Source organism: Myotis davidii, unplaced genomic scaffold (assembly GCF_000327345.1).
Source record: "Myotis davidii unplaced genomic scaffold, ASM32734v1 scaffold1219, whole genome shotgun sequence".
NCBI classification, from domain to species: domain Eukaryota; kingdom Metazoa; phylum Chordata; class Mammalia; order Chiroptera; family Vespertilionidae; genus Myotis; species Myotis davidii.
The window spans coordinates 341153-347643 of NW_006290442.1; the positions used below are offsets into that span (position 1 = coordinate 341153).

The following is a 6491-nucleotide window of genomic DNA, read 5'->3' on the forward strand; positions in this document are numbered from 1 at the left end:
TCAGCAGCTTGGACATCTTGCCCCGTCCTGGACAGCTGGGTTGAGTGGACACATGATGGACACATTGCACAGGCTTGGATGGGACCACAGGCTGAGGGGGCTGAGAGGGGGTACTGCTCACCTGAGGACGAAAAAAGGAAACCTGGTGTGAACAGTGGCAGCAAGGCCCTGCCCTCTGAGATTTTTCCCCTCCTCCCTTCCTGGTCCCTGAGGCCCACTCCAGTGATCCACACAGCTGGGTTGAGTGGACACATGATGGACACATTGCACAGGCTTGGATGGGACCACAGGCTGAGGGGGCTGAGAGGGGGTACTGCTCACCTGAGGACGAAAAAAGGAAACCTGGTGTGAACAGTGGCAGCAAGGCCCTGCCCTCTGAGATTTTTCCCCTCCTCCCTTCCTGGTCCCTGAGGCCCACTCCAGTGATCCACACGGCCACTCCTGAGGGATGGGTGAGAGTCATCCACACGGCCACTCCTGAGGGATGGGTGCCAGTCATCCACACGGCCACTCCTGAGGGGTGGGTGCCAGTCATCCACACGGCCACTCCTGAGGCATGTGATGCCTTCCAGCTTTCTGGCAGTCACACTGATGGCTGAGGTGCCATGCTACTCAGAAGCCAAACAGATCTGGTTTAACCCAGCTCCACCTCTTGCTAGTCAGGTGACTTGAGCCCATCCAGGCCCCAGTTCCCATCTCCATTAAATGAGGACAATACCGTTCTTTAGAGTCGAATAGTAAACATTCAATAAAGGAAAAGATGTCCAGCATGGCGACTGGAGAGGAGATTCCAGGGCCAGTCTCCCGGAACATGAATCCTGCTCTGTCACGCACTAGCCGTATTACCTTGAGCAAAGTGATTAGCCTCTTGGTGCCTCAGTTTCCCCATATCTAAAGCGGGAATAAAATGGTTTCATCACCTAGAGTTGTTCTGAGGATTCAACACGTTGGTGTCTGTAAAGTGCTTAGAAAAGGCTGGCGCACTGAGTGTTTATTAAGTTAAAATGAGTCCCACCTGCTCCCTTAGGAAGATCACACCCACGGGCCTTTCTCCACCCAACAGGCAGCAGTTGGCCCCCAAAATGCAGGTCTCCTGGGTTCTGGGCCTCACATCTGCTGCCTCCCACTCTGGCTTCTGATTCGTGGTTGCTCTGGACTTCAGCAATTGGTCTGAACTGTGAAGACCACACCTCGGTGACCTGCCCGGGCATCACCGGCACTGCTCTTTCTGGGTTCCCAGTCCTGACACCTGGCCCAGCTGCACACCCACTGCTGCTGCCCAGCACTGACCACCCGCCACTCCCACAGGCCAAGGGGAGGAGGGAGAAGGAGATAGAAGCTTGGAGAACTTCTGGGCCCAGAAGTTTAAGCCTCACTACATAGGCACAGTCTGCCAGGGGAAGAGCCTCCTCTCCCTGGAGTGGAGGAAATGCAGGTGTGCACGGCACAGCACAGGCCTCAGAGTGGAAGCATTTTTAAAAACAGAGGGCGTTGTGTGCAGTGGTTGGTTGTCCGGGGCTGAGAATCAGGGCTCCTAGATCCTACCCGGGCTCTAGTAAAATGAAAGAAGGCATTGAGAGGCAGACAGCACAGTGCAAGAATGCAAACCCTGGGGCCACACTACCTGGCTTTCAAACCCTGCCCTGCTACTTGGCTGACAATTGACCTTGGAAAGTCATTTTGTCATCATTGTGCCTCAGTTTCCTCCCCTGAAAGCAGAGATCAAAATAAAAACTACCCAATGGAGTTTTCCAGAAATTTGGATGAGTTGATATAAGTAAAGATATTAAAACATTGCCTAGCATATAATAAGTGTTTAATTGTTATTATTAATATTCAGATTACATAAACATGTCCCTGTTCTCTGCCTCATTTTTCTCATCTGTGAGCTGGGTCACCTCAGACTTCCTACCTCCTTTCCTAGGACAGAGCAAGATAAAGAAAAAACTAGTGGCTTCTTCCCTTTATCATGCTGTGAGCACAACCCCAAGACCGCCAGGAGCTGGAGGGGAGTCAGCAGGGGGATGTGATGGTCCCATTTTCCTGGTGTATCTAGGCTACAGCCTCTGGGAAATAAGCAGGCTTCCCAGTTTAGCAACATCGGATTTCAGGTCGGCGAGATCCCGGGCTGGCACAGGCAGTCGGGCTGCCTCATTAGAATGCAGCAGGTGTGCCCACCCTCAGCTTGGGATGTTGGTCACGGTCTCAGGGAGGCTAAAAATAGACTGTCAATTGCACACTCCCGTGCTGGCTGCAGAGTCACCTCTAAAGCTGAAAAATGCTCTGTGCATGAAGCTGACCCCAATCTTGACTCTATTTAAATATATTACGAGAAAAAGTCCTAGTTGGTCCAGGCAGCATGTGTGGTCAAGGTCAAAGGGGCCTGCCTCTTGCACCCATTAATTGCCATTCAACTCATTCCAAGGTCTCCTTTTCCGTGGGGCCCCTGAGACTCCCCAGCGGCCAATTTAAAAAGCATCAACCACGTGCGCCCATCACATTCATGAGGGAAAGAAATGAGTAAATATGGAGGGTCATTCAGCTCAATAACTACAGGTCATGGGAACAAAATGGTAACTGTGGCCCTGTCACTGGTGTTACAGGCTGTCAGCCTCCTGCAGAGGGGTCTTGCACTCTGCCCATGAGCTCAAAGCTGTGCTGTCCCAGGAGGCTGGGAGTGGGGTGGGAAAGAGCAGTGGCCCAGGATGCCTGGGCATTCAGCTACGTGGGTAGCGCTTTTCATCCCACAAATACCTACTGAGCACCTGTTGTGGTGAGGCGCCCTGCGGGTCCTGTGGGAGAAGCAGATGTACAGGACAGTGCCCTCAAAGCACTCTGCTTTCTAGCAGGAGTATAAGACCTTTGAGGCTCCACTGGATGATGGAATAAGGTTTGTTTTACAAGAGAAGCTCAAGCAAATTGTTCTGGGGGCTCAAAGAAGAGAGATTCATTTCCATTTAAAGAGTCAGAAAAGCCTGGGATGGCAGCAGTGAGGAGGGTGGGGAACTTTCTGAATGAATTTTGGTAGGTGGAGGTGGTGGGGAGGACTCTGGGAGGAGGGGATGGCTTGAGCAAAGAGGTAAAGGGGAAGGAAAGCAGTGAGTTTGTTTGGGGAGCAACTTGGCGGAGATAGTGGGAGATTCGGCTGAAGGGAAATCACGGCCAGGCTGTGATGTAATTAAACAAACAGGACAGTGGGGAACTGTTGGCCACTTTTAAGCAGGGAGTTCTATGTTCGAGCTCTACTTTAGGAAGATGAATGTGATGCAGCGTCCCACAGGGGCAAGGAAGAGAAAGGAGGAGTGGCAGCCCTGGCATTGGAGAAGCAAGACATGAACTTATGAGACTATTTGCAAAGTTCAGTCAAAAAATAATGGGGATCTGAAGCACTGTTGTGTAAGTAGGGCTGCCTGCCGGAGAAGCCACAGGAAGAAAAGCTCTGGGAGCTGGCCACTGACGGCATATCAGGAACCAGAGGTGCCTCCAACAGTTCCAGCCTGGGGCCCAGAAAAACGGTGGTGCATCAACAGAAACAAGCCAGCCAGCAGGAAAGGCAGGGTGGCCAGGGAAATGATGAGTTTCAATTTCAATATGTGAAGTGTGCAATGCCATTGCGTCATGTAAGAGAAGATGTCTAGCAAGCAGACAGCAGTGCAGTCCCAGTCAATAAATATTACAAACCAAATTAAAAGGCAAGTGGTAAACTGAGAGTACATTTCTACCATCCCCGACAGGCAAGGTTAATATCCTTAATATGGAAAGCGCTCTTACAAACCAATGAGAGAAAGAAGAACAGCCCCGATTTAACACTGGACAAGGGGCTTATAGCGAATTCACATGAGAATAAGCATAAATGGCAAGTTGACATCTGGCAAAAATATTTAACCTGTTTAGAGATCAGGTAACTTTAAATTAAAGCAAAAAAGTTATAATTCTTAAATACCAAATAAGCTCAGCTGCCCCCCCCCCAAAAAAAAAAAACTGCTAAAAACTCTATTTTTAATGGCTGCAGGAAAAAAAAATAAGTACTTTCGTACAATTCTAGTGAGAACTTTTTGGAGGGTAGTTTGATAAAATTCAGTAAAAGTGACAAAAAAGCAGAAATCTGTTAGCCCAATAATTCATTTTTTAAGTAATATCCTAAGGAAAGAATCATGAATAATCATAAGCGTGTAGCTATAAGAATTTTGTGAAAGCAGTATTTAATGGCAAAAAATAGGAGTCGACTTAGAGGTTCCACAAAGCACAAGTGACTACATGAGCAGTGACAGAGTGCAGGCTACACAGCCTTTTAAATGTTGTGGAAGATGTTTAATAACACAGGAATATTACCACGATAAGCTGTGGGTTGAGAAGAGCACGTGGGAGTAGAACAGATAGAGTGATTGCATTTTGAAAATTAAAACCTATTCATGCTTATGTGTGATGAAGAGGGATTCGGGGACTGTCGTGGGGTGTTGGACTGTCAACAGCTCATTCTTTCCTTTCTGGTGCTTGTTTATAGTTCCTAAAATGTATGCCATTAACACCTACTGCTTTTGTAAATAGCAAATGGTAATAGTGGAAAAGGAAAGACAGTGCGATCCCAGAGCTCTGGAGGGAAGCTGAAGCTGGCACTCTGGATTTGGAAACCATCTGCACTAGATGGCAGGGGAGGGGAGGGGTCACCCATTATCTGCCATTCAACTCTGATTCCAAGGTCCCCTTTTCCATGGGGCTCCCTGACCCTCTTTCCCCAGCAGCCAATTCATAAAGTGTCAACCATGTGCATATTCATGAGGGGGGAAATGAATAGATATGGAGGGACATTCAGCTCAATAACTACAGGTCATGGGAACAAAATGGTAACTGTGGCCCTGTCCCTGATGTCACAGGCTGTCAGCCTCCTGCAGAGGGGACTTGCTTTCTGCCCATGAGCTCAAAGCTGTGCTGTCCCAGGAGGCTGGGAGTCGGGTGGGAAAGAGCAGTGGCCCAGGATGCCTGGGCATTCAGCTACGTGGGTGGCGCTTTTCATCTCACAATTACCTGTGAGCACCTGTTGTGGCGAGGCGCCATGTGGGTCCTGTGGGAGAAGCAGATGTACAGGCCCTCTAGGTCTTCATGTAGGCATACAGGAACCCATAGGAATCCAGACATGTCTCAGGAAGCCATTTAAGATGGTTCAGCCACAGTGGAAGACCCTTGGGAGGGGCTCTGAAAACTCCATCTTGGCCCATCTGCCTGGCCTCCTATGGTCCTGGAAAGACTCAAGACTCATGTAAGGGCTGGGTCTTGAAGAATGATGGTGGGCACATCTGTAAAGTCTGAAGTCCTGACTCCTATATAAGCCGCAGTGGGCAACAGAGGCTCTGGGTGAAGACAACCTTCAAACATCAACCAATCTCATATATGTTGTCTGAGAAGTCAGCAAAATATTGGGAATCACACAGGGGAGGAAGCCAGATATGCATCGCTCTCTTCCTCCCCACGTGTGCTTACCAGATATGATCTAAACTATGGTCCATGTAGTTGATAATCACATAGAGTTAGCTCTTCAAGCACTGTCTGTCTGCCTTTAGATATGGACCTCAGCTTCACCCGAAAGGGGGACATTCCAAGGGCAGAAAGTCAGGCAGCAGCGAGACAAGCAAGGGCTCTGCTGGGCATTGGGACCTCTCCTATTGCCTATAAATATACTAGAGGACCGATGCACGAAATTCGTGCATGGGAGGGGGTTCCTCAGCCTGGCCTGAACCCTCTCCAATTCTGGACCCCTCAGGGAATGTCTGTCTGACTGGCAGTCAGACCTCCCTCTCACAATCCAGGACCGCTGGCTCCTAACCGCTCGCCTGCCTGCCTGACTGACTGATCACCCCTAACCACCGCTGCCTGCCAGCCTGATGTCCCTAACTGCCTCTGCCTCGACCCCCACCATTGTGGCTTTGCCTGGAATGATGTCCAGAAGATGTCTGGTCTAATTAGCATATTACCCTTTTATTAGTATGGATAGCTTTCCTGTCTGCTTTGACCAAAGACAGTTCTAATTCCATCCTCATATGTACTCTCCTGCTTTCATGTCCTAGCATCTGGACTAAAAGATGGGATCCAGCAAAGTAATACTGAAGTCAGCCTGCCCATAAAGAAGTGCTATGCTAGAGAAGATGGCCCTAGCTCCCTGCTGCTCATCAGGGGTCGGAAGTCTGCAAGTTTGGGTGTGGGGAGAAGAGTCTAGACGCTGTTGGTCCTGCAAGGTGCTGTGGTCTGTATGCACATACCCTCCAGGGTCCTTGGCTTGTTCACTTGTCAACAGATATCCTCACATGTTTCACTAGCATTGGCTTTTTAAAGGCACAGACACTCCAGATTCCCCTCAGGCAAGGCCAGACACGATGCATGTTACAGAGTGTCAGCTACTGTCACCCACTGAGACCTTCCTGTTTTACAGTGTCCCTACTTGGCAGAGCCCATCTCCATATACATTTTTATTACCGTAAGTCTCAAGCCCCAACAAG

The 6491-nt window shown here is 49.4% G+C and overlaps 1 protein-coding gene across 1 annotated transcript in view; it reads right to left on the bottom strand.

Moving 5' to 3' along the window:
• The window catches only part of PRMT8 (protein arginine methyltransferase 8), a 70062-nt gene extending 69940 nt beyond the window's left edge, over nt 1-122 (bottom strand). Inside the window, exon 1 of the mRNA XM_015563751.1 lies at nt 1-122. This exon is cut by the window's left edge and continues 1 nt beyond it. The gene's annotated coding sequence lies outside the window, so the exon portion shown is untranslated.
• Nucleotides 123-6491: the final 6369 nt, after the last annotated feature.